Here is a 22772-nt window from a genome sequence, read left to right on the forward strand (position 1 = left end):
CGTCACATCAAAACATACATGACAACATCTTTGCCACAGCTGGAAGGGAGGTTTTGTAACAGAGCTCGGGAGAATTGAATGTTCCCATTGGATTGAATGGGGGTTAGAAATATTTTAGGAGGGAGAAGGTAAAAAAGAGCGCAATTTGTGATGAAATAATTGAGAGACTCCCGACTATGTCGGGAGGGTTTGCATGCAAGTAAATGTGGAATAATATCAACTATTCTCGCTAATGGGTAGAATTTCAGCCTGAAGGTTATCGTCCTTCCCAAGCTGCTATATTTGTTCGGTAAGATATTGTTATGGCGAGGCAGAGACTTTTTCACTGAATGGGTGTGCCTGTGCACCGATTTTGTGTTGACACCCGGCCCAATTACAATGCAATGAGCAGTCTTAGCGCTGCGGTATGAGTCTGGTAGCCTTGCAGCTACACATTTTGAATTATACTACTTGCTTGCACAGAATCAGTTTGCAGCATACTGGTTCGGGACTGATATGGCACATCCCCATGTTAAACTGGAAACCGAGACAGCTAGTGATGCCAATCTACAAACTCTTCTGCTTGTTGACTGCTATAAATGGGACAATCCAGTAGACTCAGTGGGATCCACACTTCCTGCGTGGAGGAAACTGTTCCGGCAGGTGGAGATTGGCGCCCCTTACGATAAACAATCCTGCCCTAAGCCCCATCATGGACTGCAGGATCATCACAGACTGGCTGGAAGCACAGTTTCACACGCTGGGAGACATGTTTGTTGAGGGTCATTTCAAAGATTGGAATGGAGTCACGGCTCAGATCGACAGTGTGCCATTATAAATATTGCAATTTAAACGCATGCACGCATCATTTAGGTCGCATTGGCCTTCTTTCCCGTGGGAACCAGTTCCCTATCCTTGCTTGTCACACATAATGAATTCCAGGAGGTGAGGAGAGGGATATCTGCCCTATATAATCTAGTACAACAGAATACACCGCAGATAGAGTCAAAAGCTAGACTCAAATGGAGTCAGGACTTGCAGATGGTGTTGAGCAATGGACAAGCATTTTGTAGACTTGCAAAAGAGTTTAAGCTCATCTACTTTAACATGGTAAATTGCCTTCATTATACCCCATCCAGAATCACATTATTCAATTCAGAATCTGAGGGCAGGTGCCCGATATGCCGGACCCCAAATGCAGACTTTTTGCATATTCTCTGGGCCTGCCCGATGCTGGGATCATACTGGTCAGAGGTGTGCAAGGTCCTAGTGGACATTACTGGCTTTCGGGTGGACGTGCTTTCCCGTACATGTATGTTTGACGTTGTGGGCAAAATGTTTATTATCATCCATAGACTGTTAAATCTAGGTCTTTTCGTAGCTAAACGAGTTATATATTAGAAATGGAAGGACAACTGTCCTCTCATGCCCAATATGTGGATGTCAAATATGGTATTGGCCAACGATATGGAAGTACTGTATGCTACCCTCTCCCAGCGGGGTGTCATCCCAAAGACAAATAGGCTGCTCTTAAGGACTATATAATGTTCGAAAACTGACTGATACACAACATGACCAAAGCACTGAGTCTGTGGCAGATTGAGAATAGATATGGCTTAACCACTGATATACAATGTAATCAGGCACCATGTAATGTATATGCCTTGCCTCCTGATTCTTTATTTTTGTAGTTTGTTCAACCACCTAAGTGCTGAAATAAAAAAAGAATTCAAAAAATGCCATGCCACCTCTGCCTGCATGGACTTTGCATCACAGCAACTGTCAGAGATGCATATGTGACATTTGAGCCTGCTCTGTGCCATGGCAGAACTGGCTCTCTAACTGTTAGGAGACTGGCTACAGCAAGTCATGTGTACAATCATTTTACCAAGGCGCATTTATGAATGAGGGCTCTGTGTCATTTAATCGACAGCCGTTTTTTCGACGGGTGGTTTTACGAAGAGTTTTGCCGAAAAAACTCATCAAATTTTTGTCCAATACATTTTTGGGGGGTTACTCCCCTCCCCCTCCTCTACCAATTTTCTGTTTTCCCCATCCCTTAATATGCCCTCCCCATTCCCCCCCCAAAAAATGTCGATGAGTGTTTTCGGCAAAAACCATTCGTAAAAACACCAGTCGAAAAAACGGGTGTCGGGTGTCGATGAAAGGACGTAGTACCATGAATGAGGGGGTCTGACCCCCTTTTACCCTTATACACCTTCGCCAATTACATGTACTCATTACACAGACAGCCTTAGAATCATCAGCAGCATTTAATTTAAATAAGAATAAAAAAAGCCAGGGCTTTCACACCTTTGCAGATGACAATCCGTCACATCAAAACATACATGACAACATCTTTGCTACAGCTGGGAGGGAGGTTTTGTAACAGAGCTCGGGAGAATTGAATGTTCCCATTGGATTGAATGGGGGTTAGAAATATTTTAGGAGGGAGAAGGTAAAAAAGAGCGCAATTTGTGATGAAATAATTGAGAGACTCCCGACTATGTCGGGAGGGTTTGCATGCAAGTAAATGTGGAATAATATCAACTATTCTAGCTGGATATGGGAGAATCTCGGTGTTAGTACATCAACATGTGGAGATTATCGGCATGCACGAAATTGTAGGCCACAGAAACATAACACAATGAAGTTAACTCCAGATAAGATACTAAAGGCCTGGGTAAGCCAGTCTGCCTGCTCTGTACAGGCAAACCTGACGACCTATCTGCCCCCTTGTGCATACAGCACATTGGCCACCGAAAGAAAGCCAAAATATGAATTAGGTAACAATGTCATGTGCAGCCCACTTTAATTGCAAAGTGCGAACTTTTCAGCTGACTAAAGTCAAGAAACGAACTCATCATGTTGTGATGTTTCTCGCAGTTTCTGTGTTGTGAATGCGCCCAGCACCGGGCAGCGTGGGCCACCTGCAGCTCACTACAGTGGGAATAGGTTGTGCTGCCAAGCTTGATCAAAGTGGGGGCCTGTGCCCCCCTGCCCTTCCATGGGAACACCACTAACTATAGTTAATATGTTCACCAGTGGATAAAGTGGGGTGCTACATTGAGGGGGGGGGGGCGTGGCCAAAGTATGTGTGTATTTAGGCCACACCCCAAATGAGAGCCCCCCCACTCGCCAATGCAGGGTAGAGGGGTTGGTGAAAGGCTGGGGCACACCAAAGGTGTGATACCAGTGTGCCCCTCTCTCACACGCACCAGGCAGCCCTTTCATTCAAGGTGCCGCGTGGGTAACAACCACAGGCTCCTTGAATGAAAGGGCTGCCTGCTGCGTGATGACTACTCTGAAACAGGGACCTGTCTCTCCGTCTGTTTTCCTGTAAAGAGTCATCACTCATCATGAAGCCTCATTTAAAAGGCCTCATGCTGCATGATGACACCTGCAGGCAGTCTGTGTAACTGTGCAACGCTTCGGCTACAGGACTGCCTGAGGAGCCCTTTCTTGAGACTGCCGAGGCGTGGCCCAGGCTAACACCGGCCCACTTAAAGCCCTGATGATCACCCATATAGTATACACCTCCTCAATTACGTGCAGTCATTACACAACAGAACGTGATTTATGCTGCAGTGAAGAGCACTCCGTTTATAGTCGGGAGTTCTGCCCTGTGGGCAATAAAAAGTGGCATAATTAAAAGTTCAGAGTTAAATAGATAATGTATTGTGCGAGCACATATTAGAAACATGCGGATTTTGCTATGGTAATTTCTTTGCGGTATTTTCTTCAACAAGTATACACCAGTAAACCATCTGTGAGCAAATTCGTAGACGTGGCTGGGACGTTTGGATGCTTTCATGAGAGCTCCAGGGGGCGGTAGAGGGATGAATGTTTACGTTAGAGCTGCAGAATAATGTGCATAATGTTCTGATTTCAGTTTCAAAATGTCAGCAGCATGCAAACAGATTTTTAGAAGTAAAAAAAACTTTGCTGCATTGGCCGGGAATCGAACCCGGGCCTCCCGCGTGGCAGGCGAGAATTCTACCACTGAACCACCAATGCTTGCATGTTCAACCATCCGGAAAAATGTGCAGTTGAGCACAATTCATGAATGCCAAAGGATTGGATAGGGTGACAGGAAACCAATGCACTTTCAATTTCAAAAGCAGGGAGAAGGCAGAGAGCTCACATTCTGGTGAAATCTTCATTCATACTTTGCTAGGTCCTTTTTCAAGTTTTACTCTCTGCCTTACTGTAGTTCGCAGGGAAATAAGAGAAACCTTGTCAACCACTTCAATTCCTTCAAACTCATTATTGCTTACAACATTAATATGTCCGGTCAGATTCATGGGTAAGACTTTTAGAAAATATTATTCAATAATAAAATCAAATTTCTCATTTCATTGTAAATTGAATACATTCATTAATGCTCATATCTTCTATTTGATAATGATATCATTGCCTCTAGACAAAAGATTATTCTTCATGAATTCTGCAAAGAAACTAGAAAAGCGGATGCCATTAACACCAAAAACAAGTTAACTCAGCCCAATAATTCTCAGTTCTCACCATACATTGATTCGAAGTGCACGGTTCTTGGCGCAAGCATAATGAGTTTAGATGAAATTAATCAACACCAATGACTTTTCTTTGTATACCAATCAACACCCACACGTGTTTCGAGTCTTAGGGAGAGGTTGCACTATTCAGTGTATTTCACTTTTGATAAACTTTTTATTTCGCTATCGGTATATCTGTAAGTATTGGTATAGTCGCAGTTATTAGATCATCCCTCCCGCGTCTTTGTCAAGGTGTTTGCTGTTGTGTGATTAAACCTAAGGAAGATAGAGGCCCTTTATCTACAAAGTGCTGCTGGCGGTCACCTGCTGGCCAACAAACTGCCACCAAGGCCAGCCGCCCTGCCGCGACTCCTAGCAAGGAAAGGGGAAGCTAGACCCGGCCAGGACCGCTGTCTCATCGAGTAAACAGCTCCCGCCTGAAAGAGGAAGAGACCGAGGGAAGCCTCCTGCTGCCTTGGGAAGACCACCTTGTTCGACTGCCATCTGCCAATGTAACTGTCTCTCATTTCGGACCTACAGGCCCATACCGTGTGATCACGGTCCTGCCGGTCCCTGCTGGTCTGGGCCCCCCCAGATCAGACGGGTACCTTGGGTCCGCCCAGGCCACCCTCCATCCAGGCAGGCACACCAGGTAATTATTGCCCCAACTGGTTAGGAAAGACACCTGCAGTAAAACTATCTTGTTCATATTATCTAAAGTGGGGATAGTAATGCACTGCAGCACAGACATGAATGGCACTTTCTACTGATTTTATGGAGAACTATTTGGCCCGAGGAGGAAAACAGCCAATGCCGAAATGGAGCAATGTCTAGACAGTATCCCGATCCCTCTGCTCTCCAGAGAAGCCAGTGCCCTATTCAAAAGTCCCATGACGCAAGAAGAAATCAAAACAGCAATCTGCGAGGTGCCCAATGGTAATGCACCCAGGTCAGATGGGCTATGCCAGAATTTTATGAAGAATTTCCGGACCTCCTACCCCATATCTATTACAGCTTTGGGAGGAGTCCCTTTCAAAAGGGACATTACCCGAATCAATGCGAGAACTCATAATAATCTTGCTTTTATAACTTAATAAGCCTGCGCGGGATTGCGTCTTCTGCCGTCCACTATCTCTTATCAAGGTGGACGTTAAAAGGTACGCCAAAATAATACCAACTAGGCTTCTACCTCTCTAATGCACCTGGACCAGTCGGGATGACTCTAAATCTGCAAAGACTATTCAACATGTTGATCTGAGTGGACCCAGAGGTGCATGAAGTGGCTGTTTCTCTAGACATGCAGAAAGCCTTTGACTCTGTGTCCTGGCAATTCCTCTTCAAAGTCCTAGAGAAATATGGTTTTGGCCCTGATTTTTCCATCTTGGATTAGATTGTTATGAACAAAGCCATTCGCCAGGCGGAGATCGAATGACATACTCTCCTCAATTCTCCATTTAGCTAAGTGTACGAGGCAAGGCAGCCCTCGTTCCCCACTACTATTCGCATTAGTGGTGGAACTGCTGGCAGACATCATTAGCGATCATTTCCAAGGTAAGGGCATCAGACTGGGGGGCACTCCTGAAATGATATAGCTTTGCGCTGATGCTATTCAATTACTTGTGAGGAATCCGGGCAGGGCATATAGCCCATGATCCTGATCCAAGTGGTGACTGATTTCAGTAAATACTCAAGACTCTGCATTAGTAGAGCTAAATCCAAAGCGTTTCCATTAAGCTCCAAAACCAAGAGACCCGCCAACATGGCTGGCCTCAAATGGTCCGGCACCCCATTTAAATACTTCGGTACCCTATTTCCACATTCAAACATTGGAGTCTTTGACGGTATCCATGGAGCATATATAATACAACTGCGGCGGAACTTGGCGAGATAGAGCAAATCACCAATGTCGCTAATGGGTAGAATTTCAGCCTGAAGGTTATCGTCCTTCCCAAGCTGCTATATTTGTTCGGTAAGATATTGTTATGGCGAGGCAGAGACTTTTTCACTAAATGGGTGTGCCTGTGCACCGATTTTGTGTTGACACCCGGCCCAATTACAATGCAATGAGCAGTCTTAGTGCTGCGGTATGAGTCTGGTAGCCTTGCAGCTACACATTTTGAATTATACTACTTGCTTGCACAGAATCAGTTTGCAGCATACTGGTTCGGGACTGATATGGCACATCCCCATGTTAAACTGGAAACCGAGACAGCTAGTGATGCCAATCTACAAACTCTTCTGCTTGTTGACTGCTATAAATGGGACAATCCAGTAGACTCAGTGGGATCCACACTTCCTGCGTGGAGGAAACTGTTCCGGCAGGTGGAGATTGGCGCCCCTTACGATAAACAATCCTGCCCTAAGCCCCATCATGGACTGCAGGATCATCACAGACTGGCTGGAAGCACAGTTTCACACGCTGGGAGACATGTTTGTTGAGGGTCATTTCAAAGATTGGAATGGAGTCACGGCTCAGATCGACAGTGGGCCATTATAAATATTGCAATTTAAACGCATGCACGCATCATTTAGGTCGCATTGGCCTTCTTTCCCGTGGGAACCAGTTCCCTATCCTTGCTTGTCACACATAATGAATTCCAGGAGGTGAGGAGAGGGATATCTGCCCTATATAATCTAGTACAACAGAATACACCGCAGATAGAGTCAAAAGCTAGACTCAAATGGAGTCAGGACTTGCAGATGGTGTTGAGCAATGGACAAGCATTTTGTAGACTTGCAAAAGAGTTTAAGCTCATCTACTTTAACATGGTAAATTGCCTTCATTATACCCCATCCACAATCACATTATTCAATTCAGAATCTGAGGGCAGGTGCCCGATATGCCGGACCCCAAATGCAGACTTTTTGCATATTCTCTGGGCCTGCCCGATGCTGGGATCATACTGGTCAGAGGTGTGCAAGGTCCTAGTGGACATTACTGGCTTTCGGGTGGACGTGCTTTCCCGTACATGTATGTTTGACGTTGTGGGCAAAATGTTTATTATCATCCATAGACTGTTAAATCTAGGTCTTTTCGTAGCTAAACGAGTTATATATTAGAAATGGAAGGACAACTGTCCTCTCATGCCCAATATGTGGATGTCAAATATGGTATTGGCCAACGATATGGAAGTACTGTATGCTACCCTCTCCCAGCGGGGTGTCATCCCAAAGACAAACAGGCTGCTCTTAAGGACTATATAATGTTTGAAAACTGACTGATACACAACATGACCAAAGCACTGACTCTGTGGCAGATTGAGAATAGATATGGCTTAACCACTGATATACAATGTAATCAGGCACCATGTAATGTATATGCCTTGCCTCCTGATGCTTTATTTTTGTACTGTTTGTTCAACCACCTAAGTGCTGAAATAAAAAAAGAATTCAAAAAATGCCATGCCACCTCTGCCTGCATGGACTTTGCATCACAGCAACTGTCAGAGATGCATATGTGACATTTGAGCCTGCTCTGTGCCATGGCAGAACTGGCTCTCTAACTGTTAGGAGACTGGCTACAGCAAGTCATGTGTACAATCATTTTACCAAGGCGCATTTATGAATGAGGGCTCTGTGTCATTTAATCGACAGCCGTTTTTTCGACGGGTGGTTTTACGAAGAGTTTTGCCGAAAAAACTCATCAAATTTTTGTCCAATACATTTTTGGGGGGTTACTCCCCTCCCCCTCCTCTACCAATTTTCTGTTTTCCCCATCCCTTAATATGCCCTCCCCATTCCCCCCCCAAAAAATGTCGATGAGTGTTTTTGGCAAAAACCATTCGTAAAAACACCAGTCGAAAAAACGGGTGTCGGGTGTCGATGAAAGGACGTAGTACCATGAATGAGGGGGTCTGACCCCCTTTCACCCCTATACACCTTTGCCAATTACATGTACTCATTACACAGACAGCCTTAGAATCATCAGCAGCATTTAATTTAAATAAGAATAAAAAAAGCCAGGGCTTTCACACCTTTGCAGATGACAATCCGTCACATCAAAACATACATGACAACATCTTTGCCACAGCTGGAAGGGAGGTTTTGTAACAGAGCTCGGGAGAATTGAATGTTCCCATTGGATTGAATGGGGGTTAGAAATATTTTAGGAGGGAGAAGGTAAAAAAGAGCGCAATTTGTGATGAAATAATTGAGAGACTCCCGACTATGTCGGGAGGGTTTGCATGCAAGTAAATGTGGAATAATATCAACTTTTCTAGCTGGATATGGGAGAATCTCGGTGTTAGTACATCAAAATGTGGAGTTTATCGGCATGCACGAAATTGTAGGCCACAGAAACATAACTCAATGAAGTTAACTCCAGATAAGATACTAAAGGCCTGGGTAAGCCAGTCTGCCTGCTCTGTACAGACAAACCTGACGACCTACCTGCCCCCTTGTGCATACAGCACATTGGCCACCGAAAGAAAGCCAAAATATGAATTAGGTAACAATGTCATGTGCAGCCCACTTTAATTGCAAAGTGCGAACTTTTCAGCTGACTAAAGTCAAGAAACGAACTCATCATGTTGTGATGTTTCTCGCAGTTTCTGTGTTGTGAATGCGCCCAGCACCGGGCAGCGTGGGCCACATGCAGCTCACTACAGTGGGAATAGGTTGTGCTGCCAAGCTTGATCAAAGTGGGGGCCTGTGCCCCCTGCCCTTCCATGGGAACACCACTAACTATAGTTAATATGTTCACCAGTGGATAAAGTGGGGTGCTACATTGAGGGGGGGCGTGGCCAAAGTATGTGTGTATTTAGGCCACACCCCAAATGAGAGCCCCCCCCACTCGCCAATGCAGGGTAGAGGGGTTGGTGAAAGGCTGGGGCACACCAAAGGTGTAATACCAGTGTGCCCCTCTCTCACACGCACCAGGCAGCCCTTTCATTCAAGGTGCCGCGTGGATAACAACCACAGGCTCCTTGAATGAAAGGGCTTCCTGCTGCGTGATGACTACTCTGAAACAGGGACCTGTCTCTCCGTTTGTTTTCCTGTAAAGAGTCATCACTCATCATGAAGCCTCATTTAAAAGGCCTCATGCTGCATGATGACACCTGCAGGCAGTCCGTGTAACTGTGCAACGCTTCGGCTACAGGACTGCCTGAGGAGCCCTTTCTTGAGACTGCCGAGGCGTGGCCCAGGCTAACACCGGCCCACTTAAAGCCCTGATGATCACCCATATAGTATACACCTCCTCAATTACGTGCAGTCATTACACAACAGAACGTGATTTATGCTGCAGTGAAGAGCACTCCGTTTATAGTCGGGAGTTCTGCCCTGTGGGCAATAAAAAGTGGCATAATTAAAAGTTCAGAGTTAAATAGATAATGTATTGTGCGAGCACATATTAGAAACATGCGGATTTTGCTATGGTAATTTCTTTGCGGTATTTTCTTCAACAAGTATACACCAGTAAACCATCTGTGAGCAAATTCGTAGACGTGGCTGGGACGTTTGGATGCTTTCATGAGAGCTCCAGGGGCCGGTAGAGGGATGAATGTTTACGTTAGAGCTGCAGAATAATGTGCATAATGTTCTGATTTCACTTTCAAAATGTCAGCAGCATGCAAACAGATTTTTAGAAGTAAAAAAAAAACTTTGCTGCATTGGCCGGGAATCGAACCCGGGCCTCCCGCGTGGCAGGCGAGAGTTCTACCACTGAACCACCAAGGCTTGCATGTTCAAGCCTGTGGGAAAAAGTGCAGTTGAGCACAATTCATGAATGCCAAAGGACCGGATAGAGCGACAGGGAAGCAATGCACTTTCAATTTCAAAAGCAGGGAGCAGGCAGAGAGCTCACATTCTGGTGAAATCTTCATTCATACTTTGCTAGGTCCTTTTTTTAAGTTTTACTCTCTGCCTTACTGTAGTTCGCACGGAAATAAGAGAAACCTTGTCAACCACTTCATTTCCTTCAAACTCATTATTGCTTACAACATTAATATGTCCGGTCAGATTCATGGGTAAGACTTTTAGAAAATATTATTCAATAATAAAATCAAATTTCTCATTTCATTGTAAATTGAATGCATTCATTAATGCTCATATCTTCTATTTCACAATGATATCATTGCCTCTAGACAAAAGATTATTCTTCATGAATTCTGCAAAGAAACTAGAAAAGCGGATGCCATTAACACCAAAAACAAGTTAACTCAGCCCAATAATTCTCAGTTCTCACCATACATTGATTCGAAGTGCACGGTTCTTGGCGCAAGCATAATGAGTTTAGATGAAATTAATCAACACCAATGACTTTTCTTTGTATACCAATCAACACCCACACGTGTTTCGACTCTTAGGGAGAGGTTGCACTATTCAGTGTATTTCACTTTTGATAAACTTTTTATTTCGCTATCGGTATATCTGTAAGTATTGGTATAGTCGCAGTTATTAGATCATCCCTCCCGCGTCTTTGTCAAGGTGTTTGCTGTTGTGTGATTAAACCTAAGGAAGATAGAAGCCCTTTATCTACAAAGTGCTGCTGGCGGTCACCTGCTGGCCAACAAACTGCCACCAAGGCCAGCCGCCCTGCCGCGACTCCTAGCAAGGAAAGGGGAAGCTAGACCCGGCCAGGACCGCTGTCTCATCGAGTAAACAGCTCCCGCCTGAAAGAGGAAGACACCGAGGGCAGCCTCCTGCTGCCTTGGGAAGACCACCATGTTCGACTGCCATCTGCCAATGTAACTGTCTCTCATTTCGGACCTACAGGCCCATACCGTGTGATCACGGTCCTGCCGGTCCCTGCTGGTCTGGGCCCCCCAGATCAGACTGGTGCCTTGGGTCCGCCCAGGCTACCCTCCATCCAGGCAGGCACACCGGGTAATTATTGCCCCAACTGGTTAGGAAAGACACCTGCAGTAAAACTATCTTGTTCATATTATCTAAAGTGGGGATAGTAATGCACTGCAGCACAGACATGAATGGCACTTTCTACTGGTTTTATGGAGAACTATTTGGCCCGAGGAGGAAAACAGCCAATGCCGAAATGGAGCAATGTCTAGACAGTATCCCGATCCCTCTGCTCTCCAGAGAAGCCAGTGCCCTATTCAAAAGTCCCATGACGCAAGAAGAAATCAAAACAGCAATCTGCGAGGTGCCCAATGGTAATGCACCCAGGTCAGATGGGCTATGCCAGAATTTTATGAAGAATTTCCGGACCTCCTACCCCATATCTATTACAGCTTTGGGAGGAGTCCCTTTCAAAAGGGACATTACCCGAATCAATGCGAGAACTCATAATAATCTTGCTTTTATAACTTAATAAGCCTGCGCGGGATTGCGTCTTCTGCCGTCCACTATCTCTTATCAAGGTGGACGTTAAAAGGTACGCCAAAATAATACCAACTAGGCTTCTACCCTTCTAATGCACCTGGACCAGTCGGGATGACTCTAAATCTGCAAAGACTATTCAACATGTTGATCTGAGTGGACCCAGAGGTGCATGAAGTGGCTGTTTCTCTAGACATGCAGAAAGCATTTGACTCTGTGTCCTGGCAATTCCTCTTCAAAGTCCTAGAGAAATATGGTTTTGGCCCTGATTTTTCCATCTTGGATTAGATTGTTATGAACAAAGCCATTCGCCAGGCGGAGATCGAATGACATACTCTCCTCAATTCTCCATTTAGCTAAGTGTACGAGGCAAGGCAGCCCTCGTTCCCCACTACTATTCGCATTGGTGGTGGAACTGCTGGCAGACATCATTAGCGATCATTTCCAAGATAAGGGCATCAAACTGGGGGGCACTCCTGAAATGATATTGCTTTGCGCTGATGCTATTCAATTACTTGTGAGGAATCCGGGCAGGGCATATAGCCCATGATCCTGACCCAAGTGGTGACTGATTTCAGTAAATACTCAAGACTCTGCATTAGTAGAGCTAAATCCAAAGTGTTTCCATTAAGCTCCAAAACCAAGAGACCCGCCAACATGGCTGGCCTCAAATGGTCCGACACCCCATTTAAATACTTCGGTACCCTATTTCCACATTCAAACATTGGAATCTTTGACGGTATCCATGGAGCATATATAATACAACTGCAGCGGAACTTGGCGAGATGGAGCAAATCGCCAATGTCGCTAATGGGTAGAATTTCAGCCTGAAGGTTATCGTCCTTCCCAAGCTGCTATATTTGTTCGGTAAGATATTGTTATGGCGAGGCAGAGACTTTTTCACTGAATGGGTGTGCCTGTGCACCGATTTTGTGTTGACACCCGGCCCAATTACAATGCAATGAGCAGTCTTAGCGCTGCGGTATGAGTCTGGTAGCCTTGCGGCTACACATTTTGAATTATACTACTTGCTTGCACAGAATCAGTTTGCAGCATACTGGTTCGGGACTGATATGGCACATCCCCATGTTAAACTAGAAACCGTGACTGCTAGTGATGCCAATCTACAAACTCTTCTGCTTGTTGACTGCTATAAATGGGACAATCCAGTAGACTCAGTGGGATCCACACTTCCTGCGTGGAGGAAACTGTTCCGGCAGGTGGAGATTGGCGCCCCTTACGATAAACAATCCTGCCCTAAGCCCCATCATGGACTGCAGGATCATCACAGACTGGCTGGAAGCACAGTTTCACACGCTGGGAGACATGTTTGTTGAGGGTCATTTCAAAGATTGGAATGGAGTCACGGCTCAGATCGACAGTGGGCCATTATAAATATTGCAATTTAAACGCATGCACGCATCATTTAGGTCGCATTGGCCTTCTTTCCCGTGGGAACCAGTTCCCTATCCTTGTTTGTCACACATAATGAATTCCAGGAGGTGAGGAGAGGGATATCTGCCCTATATAATCTAGTACAACAGAATACACCGCAGATAGAGTCAAAAGCTAGACTCAAATGGAGTCAGGACTTGCAGATGGTGTTGAGCAATGGACAAGCATTTTGTAGACTTGCAAAAGAGTTTAAGCTCATCTACTTTAACATGGTAAATTGCCTTCATTATACCCCATCCACAATCACATTATTCAATTCAGAATCTGAGGGCAGGTGCCCGATATGCCGGACCCCAAATGCAGACTTTTTGCATATTCTCTGGGCCTGCCCGATGCTGGGATCATACTGGTCAGAGGTGTGCAAGGTCCTAGTGGACATTACTGGCTTTCGGGTGGACGTGCTTTCCCGTACATGTATGTTTGACGTTGTGGGCAAAATGTTTATTATCATCCATAGACTGTTAAATCTAGGTCTTTTCGTAGCTAAACGAGTTATATATTAGAAATGGAAGGACAACTGTCCTCTCATGCCCAATATGTGGATGTCAAATATGGAATTGGCCAACGATATGGAAGTACTGTATGCTACCCTCTCCCAGCGGGGTGTCATCCCAAAGACAAATAGGCTGCTCTTAAGGACTATATAATGTTCGAAAACTGACTGATACACAACATGACCAAAGCACTGACTCTGTGGCAGATTGAGAATAGATATGGCTTAACCACTGATATACAATGTAATCAGGCACCATGTAATGTATATGCCTTGCCTCCTGATGCTTTATTTTTGTACTGTTTGTTCAACCACCTAAGTGCTGAAATAAAAAAAGAATTCAAAAAATGCCATGCCACCTCTGCCTGCATGGACTTTGCATCACAGCAACTGTCAGAGATGCATATGTGACATTTGAGCCTGCTCTGTGCCATGGCAGAACTGGCTCTCTAACTGTTAGGAGACTGGCTACAGCAAGTCATGTGTACAATCATTTTACCAAGGCGCATTTATGAATGAGGGCTCTGTGTCATTTAATCGACAGCCGTTTTTTCGACGGGTGGTTTTACGAAGAGTTTTGCCGAAAAAACTCATCAAATGTTTGTCCAATACATTTTTGGGGGGTTACTCCCCTCCCCCTCCTCTACCAATTTTCTGTTTTCCCCATCCCTTAATATGCCCTCCCCATTCCCCCCCCAAAAAATGTTGATGAGTGTTTTCGGCAAAAACCATTCGTAAAAACACCAGTCGAAAAAACGGGTGTCGGGTGTCGATGAAAGGACGTAGTACCATGAATGAGGGGGCCTGACCCCCTTTTACCCCTATACACCTTCGCCAATTACATGTACTCATTACACAGACAGCCTTAGAATCATTAGCAGCATTTAATTTAAATAAGAATAAAAAAAGCCAGGGCTTTCACACCTTTGCAGATGACAATCCGTCACATCAAAACATACATGACAACATCTTTGCCACAGCTGGGAGGGAGGTTTTGTAACAGAGCTCGGGAGAATTGAATGTTCCCATTGGATTGAATGGGGGTTAGAAATATTTTAGGAGGGAGAAGGTAAAATAGAGCGCAATTTGTGATGAAATAATTGAGAGACTCCCGACTATGTCGGGAGGGTTTGCATGCAAGTAAATGTGGAATAATATCAACTATTCTAGCTGGATATGGGAGAATCTCGGTGTTAGTACATCAAAATGTGGAGTTTATCGGCATGCACGAAATTGTAGGCCACAGAAACATAACTCAATGAAGTTAACTCCAGATAAGATACTAAAGGCCTGGGTAAGCCAGTCTGCCTGCTCTGTACAGGCAAACCTGACGACCTATCTGCCCCCTTGTGCATACAGCACATTGGCCACCGAAAGAAAGCCAAAATATGAATTAGGTAACAATGTCATGTGCAGCCCACTTTAATTGCAAAGTGCGAACTTTTCAGCTGACTAAAGTCAAGAAACGAACTCATCATGTTGTGATGTTTCTCGCAGTTTCTGTGTTGTGCATGCGCCCAGCACCGGGCAGCGTGGGCCACATGCAGCTCACTACAGTGGGAATAGGTTGTGCTGCCAAGCTTGATCAAAGTGGGGGCCTGTGCCCCCCTGCCCTTCCATGGGAACACCACTAACTATAGTTAATATGTTCACCAGTGGATAAAGTGGGGTGCTACATTGAGGGGGGGCGTGGCCAAAGTATGTGTGTATTTAGGCCACACCCCAAATGAGAGCCCCCCCCACTCGCCAATGCAGGGTAGAGGGGTTGGTGAAAGGCTGGGGCACACCAAAGGTGTAATACCAGTGTGCCCCTCTCTCACACGCACCAGGCAGCCCTTTCATTCAAGGTGCCGCGTGGATAACAACCACAGGCTCCTTGAATGAAAGGGCTGCCTGCTGCGTGATGACTACTCTGAAACAGGGACCTGTCTCTCCGTCTGTTTTCCTGTAAAGAGTCATCACTCCTCATGAAGCCTCATTTAAAAGGCCTCATGCTGCATGATGACACCTGCAGGCAGTCCGTGTAACTGTGCAACGCTTCGGCTACAGGACTGCCTGAGGAGCCCTTTCTTGAGACTGCCGAGGCGTGGCCCAGGCTAACACCGGCCCACTTAAAGCCCTGATGATCACCCATATAGTATACACCTCCTCAATTACGTGCAGTCATTACACAACAGAACGTGATTTATGCTGCAGTGAAGAGCACTCCGTTTATAGTCGGGAGTTCTGCCCTGGGGGCAATAAAAAGTGGCATAATTAAAAGTTCAGAGTTAAATAGATAATGTATTGTGCGAGCACATATTAGAAACATGCGGATTTTGCTATGGTAATTTCTTTGCGGTATTTTCTTCAACAAGTATACACCAGTAAACCATCTGGAAGCAAATTCGTAGACGTGGCTGGGACGTTTGGATGCTTTCATGAGAGCTCCAGGGGGCGGTAGAGGGATGAATGTTTACGTTAGAGCTGCAGAATAATGTGCATAATGTTCTGATTTCACTTTCAAAATGTCAGCAGCATGCAAACAGATTTTTAGAAGTAAAAAAAAACTTTGCTGCATTGGCCGGGAATCGAACCCGGGCCTCCCGCGTGGCAGGCGAGAATTCTACCACTGAACCACCAATGCTTGCATGTTCAACCATCCGGAAAAATGTGCAGTTGAGCACAATTCATGAATGCCAAAGGATTGGATAGGGTGACAGGAAACCAATGCACTTTCAATTTCAAAAGCAGGGAGCAGGCAGAGAGCTCACATTCTGGTGAAATCTTCATTCATACTTTGCTACGTCCTTTTTCAAGTTTTACTCTCTGCCTTACTGTAGTTCGCACGGAAATAAGAGAAACCTTGTCAACCACTTCAATTCCTTCAAACTCATTATTGCTTACAACATTAATATGTCCGGTCAGATTCATGGGTAAGACTTTTAGAAAATATTATTCAATAATAAAATCAAATTTCTCATTTCATTGTAAATTGAATACATTCATTAATGCTCATATCTTCTATTTCACAATGATATCATTGCCTCTAGACAAAAGATTATTCTTCATGAATTCTGCAAAGAAACTAGAAAAGCGGATGCCATTAACACCAAAAACAAGTTAACTCAGCCCAATAATTCTCAGTTCTCACCATACATTGATTCGAAGTGCACGGTTCTTGGCGCAAGCATAATGAGTTTAGATGAAATTAATCAACACCAATGACTTTTCTTTGTATACCAATCAACACCCACACGTGTTTCGAGTCTTAGGGAGAGGTGGCACTATTCAGTGTATTTCACTTTTGATAAACTTTTTATTTCGCTATCGGTATATCTGTAAGTATTGGTATAGTCGCAGTTATTAGATCATCCCTCCCGCGTCTTTGTCAAGGTGTTTGCTGTTGTGTGATTAAACCTAAGGAAGATAGAGGCCCTTTATCTACAAAGTGTTGCTGGCGGTCACCTGCTGGCCAACAAACTGCCACCAAGGCCAGCCGCCCTGCCGCGACTCCTAGCAAGGAAAGGGGAAGCTAGACCCGGCCAGGACCGCTGTCTCATCGAGTAAACAGCTCCCGCCTGAAAGAGGAAGACACCGAGGGCAGCCTCCTGCTGCCTTGGGAAGACCACCATGTTCGACTGCCATCTGCCAATGTAACTGTCTCTCATTTCGGACCTACAGGCCCATACCGTGTGATCACGGTCCTGCCGGTCCCTGCTGGTCTGGGCCCCCCAGATCAGACTGGTGCCTTGGGTCCGCCCAGGCTACCCTCCATCCAGGCAGGCACACCGGGTAATTATTGCCCCAACTGGTTAGGAAAGACACCTGCAGTAAAACTATCTTGTTCATATTATCTAAAGTGGGGATAGTAATGCACTGCAGCACAGACATGAATGGCACTTTCTACTGGTTTTATGGAGAACTATTTGGCCCGAGGAGGAAAACAGCCAATGCCGAAATGGAGCAATGTCTAGACAGTATCCCGATCCCTCTGCTCTCCAGAGAAGCCAGTGCCCTATTCAAAAGTCCCATGACGCAAGAAGAAATCAAAACAGCAATCTGCGAGGTGCCCAATGGTAATGCACCCAGGTCAGATGGGCTATGCCAGAATTTTATGAAGAATTTCCGGACCTCCTACCCCATATCTATTACAGCTTTGGGAGGAGTCCCTTTCAAAAGGGACATTACCCGAATCAATGCGAGAACTCATAATAATCTTGCTTTTATAACTTAATAAGCCTGCGCGGGATTGCGTCTTCTGCCGTCCACTATCTCTTATCAAGGTGGACGTTAAAAGGTACGCTAAAATAATACCAACTAGGCTTCTACCCTTCTAATGCACCTGGACCAGTCGGGATGACTCTAAATCTGCAAAGACTATTCAACATGTTGATCTGAGTGGACCCAGAGGTGCATGAAGTGGCTGTTTCTCTAGACATGCAGAAAGCATTTGACTCTGTGTCCTGGCAATTCCTCTTCAAAGTCCTAGAGAAATATGGTTTTGGCCCTGATTTTTCCATCTTGGATTAGATTGTTATGAACAAAGCCATTCGCCAGGCGGAGATCGAATGACATACTCTTCTCAATTCTCCATTTAGCTAAGTGTACGAGGCAAGGCAGCCCTCGTTCCCCACTACTATTCGCATTGGTGGTGGAACTGCTGGCAGACATCATTAGCGATCATTTCCAAGATAAGGGCATCAAACTGGGGGGCACTCCTGAAATGATATTGCTTTGCGCTGATGCTATTCAATTACTTGTGAGGAATCCGGGCAGGGCATATAGCCCATGATCCTGACCCAAGTGGTGACTGATTTCAGTAAATACTCAAGACTCTGCATTAGTAGAGCTAAATCCAAAGTGTTTCCATTAAGCTCCAAAACCAAGAGACCCGCCAACATGGCTGGCCTCAAATGGTCCGACACCCCATTTAAATACTTCGGTACCCTATTTCCACATTCAAACATTGGAATCTTTGACGGTATCCATGGAGCATATATAATACAACTGCGGCGGAACTTGGCGAGATGGAGCAAATCACCAATGTCGCTAATGGGTAGAATTTCAGCCTGAAGGTTATCGTCCTTCCCAAGCTGCTATATTTGTTCGGTAAGATATTGTTATGGCAAGGCAGAGACTTTTTCACTGAATGGGTGTGCCTGTGCACCGATTTTGTGTTGACACCCGGCCCAATTACAATGCAATGAGCAGTCTTAGCGCTGCGGTATGAGTCTGGTAGCCTTGCGGCTACACATTTTGAATTATACTACTTGCTTGCACAGAATCAGTTTGCAGCATACTGGTTCGGGACTGATATGGCACATCCCCATGTTAAACTAGAAACCGTGACTGCTAGTGATGCCAATCTACAAACTCTTCTGCTTGTTGACTGCTATAAATGGGACAATCCAGTAGACTCAGTGGGATCCACACTTCCTGCGTGGAGGAAACTGTTCCGGCAGGTGGAGATTGGCGCCCCTTACGATAAACAATCCTGCCCTAAGACCCATCATGGACTGCAGGATCATCACAGACTGGCTGGAAGCACAGTTTCACACGCTGGGAGACATGTTTGTTGAGGGTCATTTCAAAGATTGGAATGGAGTCACGGCTCAGATCGACAGTGGGCCATTATAAATATTGCAATTTAAACGCATGCACGCATCATTTAGGTCGCATTGGCCTTCTTTCCCGTGGGAACCAGTTCCCTATCCTTGCTTGTCACACATAATGAATTCCAGGAGGTGAGGAGAGGGATATCTGCCCTATATAATCTAGTACAACAGAATACACCGCAGATAGAGTCAAAAGCTAGACTCAAATGGAGTCAGGACTTGAAGATGGTGTTGAGCAATGGACAAGCATTTTGTAGACTTGCAAAAGAGTTTAAGCTCATCTACTTTAACATGGTAAATTGCCTTCATTATACCCCATCCAGAATCACATTATTCAATTCAGAATCTGAGGGCAGGTGCCCGATATGCCGGACCCCAAATGCAGACTTTTTGCATATTCTCTGGGCCTGCCCGATGCTGGGATCATACTGGTCAGAGGTGTGCAAGGTCCTAGTGGACATTACTGGCTTTCGGGTGGACGTGCTTTCCCGTACATGTATGTTTGACGTTGTGGGCAAAATGTTTATTATCATCCATAGACTGTTAAATCTAGGTCTTTTCGTAGCTAAACGAGTTATATATTAGAAATGGAAGGACAACTGTCCTCTCATGCCCAATATGTGGATGTCAAATATGGTATTGGCCAACGATATGGAAGTACTGTATGCTACCCTCTCCCAGCGGGGTGTCATCCCAAAGACAAATAGGCTGCTCTTAAGGACTATATAATGTTTGAAAACTGACTGATACACAACATGACCAAAGCACTGACTCTGTGGCAGATTGAGAATAGATATGGCTTAACCACTGATATACAATGTAATCAGGCACCATGTAATGTATATGCCTTGCCTCCTGATGCTTTATTTTTGTACTGTTTGTTCAACCACCTAAGTGCTGAAATAAAAAAAGAATTCAAAAAATGCCATGCCACCTCTGCCTGCATGGACTTTGCATCACAGCAACTGTCAGAGATGCTTATGTGACATTTGAGCCTGCTCTGTGCCATGGCAGAACTGGCTCTCTAACTGTTAGGAGACTGGCTACAGCAAGTCATGTGTACAATCATTTTACCAAGGCGCATTTATGAATGAGGGCTCTGTGTCATTTAATCGACAGCCGTTTTTTCGACGGGTGGTTTTACGAAGAGTTTTGCCGAAAAAACTCATCAAATTTTTGTCCAATACATTTTTGGGGGGTTACTCCCCTCCCCCTCCTCTACCAATTTTCTGTTTTCCCCATCCCTTAATATGCCCTCCCCATTCCCCCCCCAAAAAATGTCGATGAGTGTTTTTGGCAAAAACCATTCGTAAAAACACCAGTCGAAAAAACGGGTGTCGGGTGTCGATGAAAGGACGTAGTACCATGAATGAGGGGGTCTGACCCCCTTTCACCCCTATACACCTTTGCCAATTACATGTACTCATTACACAGACAGCCTTAGAATCATCAGCAGCATTTAATTTAAATAAGAATAAAAAAAGCCAGGGCTTTCACACCTTTGCAGATGACAATCCGTCACATCAAAACATACATGACAACATCTTTGCCACAGCTGGGAGGGAGGTTTTGTAACAGAGCTCGGGAGAATTGAATGTTCCCATTGGATTGAATGGGGGTTAGAAATATTTTAGGAGGGAGAAGGTAAAAAAGAGCGCAATTTGTGATGAAATAATTGAGAGACTCCCGACTATGTCGGGAGGGTTTGCATGCAAGTAAATGTGGAATAATATCAACTATTCTAGCTGGATATGGGAGAATCTCGGTGTTAGTACATCAAAATGTGGAGTTTATCGGCATGCACGAAATTGTAGGCCACAGAAACATAACTCAATGAAGTTAACTCCAGATAAGATACTAAAGGCCTGGGTAAGCCAGTCTGCCTGCTCTGTACAGACAAACCTGACGACCTACCTGCCCCCTTGTGCATACAGCACATTGGCCACCGAAAGAAAGCCAAAATATGAATTAGGTAACAATGTCATGTGCAGCCCACTTTAATTGCAAAGTGCGAACTTTTCAGCTGACTAAAGTCAAGAAACGAACTCATCATGTTGTGATGTTTCTCGCAGTTTCTGTGTTGTGCATGCGCCCAGCACCGGGCAGCGTGGGCCACATGCAGCTCACTACAGTGGGAATAGGTTGTGCTGCCAAGCTTGATCAAAGTGGGGGCCTGTGCCCCCCTGCCCTTCCATGGGAACACCACTAACTATAGTTAATATGTTCACCAGTGGATAAAGTGGGGTGCTACATTGAGGGGGGGCGTGGCCAAAGTATGTGTGTATTTAGGCCACACCCCAAATGAGAGCCCCCCCCACTCGCCAATGCAGGGTAGAGGGGTTGGTGAAAGGCTGGGGCACACCAAAGGTGTAATACCAGTGTGCCCCTCTCTCACACGCACCAGGCAGCCCTTTCATTCAAGGTGCCGCGTGGATAACAACCACAGGCTCCTTGAATGAAAGGGCTTCCTGCTGCGTGATGACTACTCTGAAACAGGGACCTGTCTCTCCGTTTGTTTTCCTGTAAAGAGTCATCACTCATCATGAAGCCTCATTTAAAAGGCCTCATGCTGCATGATGACACCTGCAGGCAGTCCGTGTAACTGTGCAACGCTTCGGCTACAGGACTGCCTGAGGAGCCCTTTCTTGAGACTGCCGAGGCGTGGCCCAGGCTAACACCGGCCCACTTAAAGCCCTGATGATCACCCATATAGTATACACCTCCTCAATTACGTGCAGTCATTACACAACAGAACGTGATTTATGCTGCAGTGAAGAGCACTCCGTTTATAGTCGGGAGTTCTGCCCTGTGGGCAATAAAAAGTGGCATAATTAAAAGTTCAGAGTTAAATAGATAATGTATTGTGCGAGCACATATTAGAAACATGCGGATTTTGCTATGGTAATTTCTTTGCGGTATTTTCTTCAACAAGTATACACCAGTAAACCATCTGTGAGCAAATTCGTAGACGTGGCTGGGACGTTTGGATGCTTTCATGAGAGCTCCAGGGGCCGGTAGAGGGATGAATGTTTACGTTAGAGCTGCAGAATAATGTGCATAATGTTCTGATTTCACTTTCAAAATGTCAGCAGCATGCAAACAGATTTTTAGAAGTAAAAAAAAAACTTTGCTGCATTGGCCGGGAATCGAACCCGGGCCTCCCGCGTGGCAGGCGAGAATTCTACCACTGAACCACCAATGCTTGCATGTTCAAGCCTTTGGGAAAAAGTGCAGTTGAGCACAATTCATGAATGCCAAAGGACCGGATAGAGCGACAGGGAAGCAATGCACTTTCAATTTCAAAAGCAGGGAGCAGGCAGAGAGCTCACATTCTGGTGAAATCTTCATTCATACTTTGCTAGGTCCTTTTTTTCAGTTTTACTCTCTGCCTTACTGTAGTTCGCACGGAAATAAGAGAAACATTGTCAACCACTTCAATTCCTTCAAACTCATTATTGC

At 45.2% G+C, this 22772-nt stretch overlaps 3 non-coding genes across 3 annotated transcripts; all 3 read right to left on the reverse strand.

Annotated features, from left to right (window-relative positions):
- Positions 1–3925: 3925 nt before the first annotated feature.
- Positions 3926–3996, reverse strand: TRNAG-GCC (transfer RNA glycine (anticodon GCC)). The gene has a single exon. It is a non-coding gene; the product is annotated as a tRNA-Gly (tRNA).
- Positions 3997–16271: 12275 nt separating this feature from the next.
- TRNAG-GCC (transfer RNA glycine (anticodon GCC)) lies at positions 16272–16342 on the reverse strand. The gene has a single exon. It is a non-coding gene; the product is annotated as a tRNA-Gly (tRNA).
- A 6102-nt stretch (positions 16343–22444) lies between these two features.
- TRNAG-GCC (transfer RNA glycine (anticodon GCC)) lies at positions 22445–22515 on the reverse strand. Its single transcript has one exon. It is a non-coding gene; the product is annotated as a tRNA-Gly (tRNA).
- Between the last annotated feature and the right edge of the window lie 257 nt (positions 22516–22772).

Source organism: Ambystoma mexicanum, chromosome 1p, assembly GCF_040938575.1.
Source record: "Ambystoma mexicanum isolate Mex_15411 chromosome 1p, UKY_AmexF1_1, whole genome shotgun sequence".
Taxonomy (NCBI): domain Eukaryota; kingdom Metazoa; phylum Chordata; class Amphibia; order Caudata; family Ambystomatidae; genus Ambystoma; species Ambystoma mexicanum.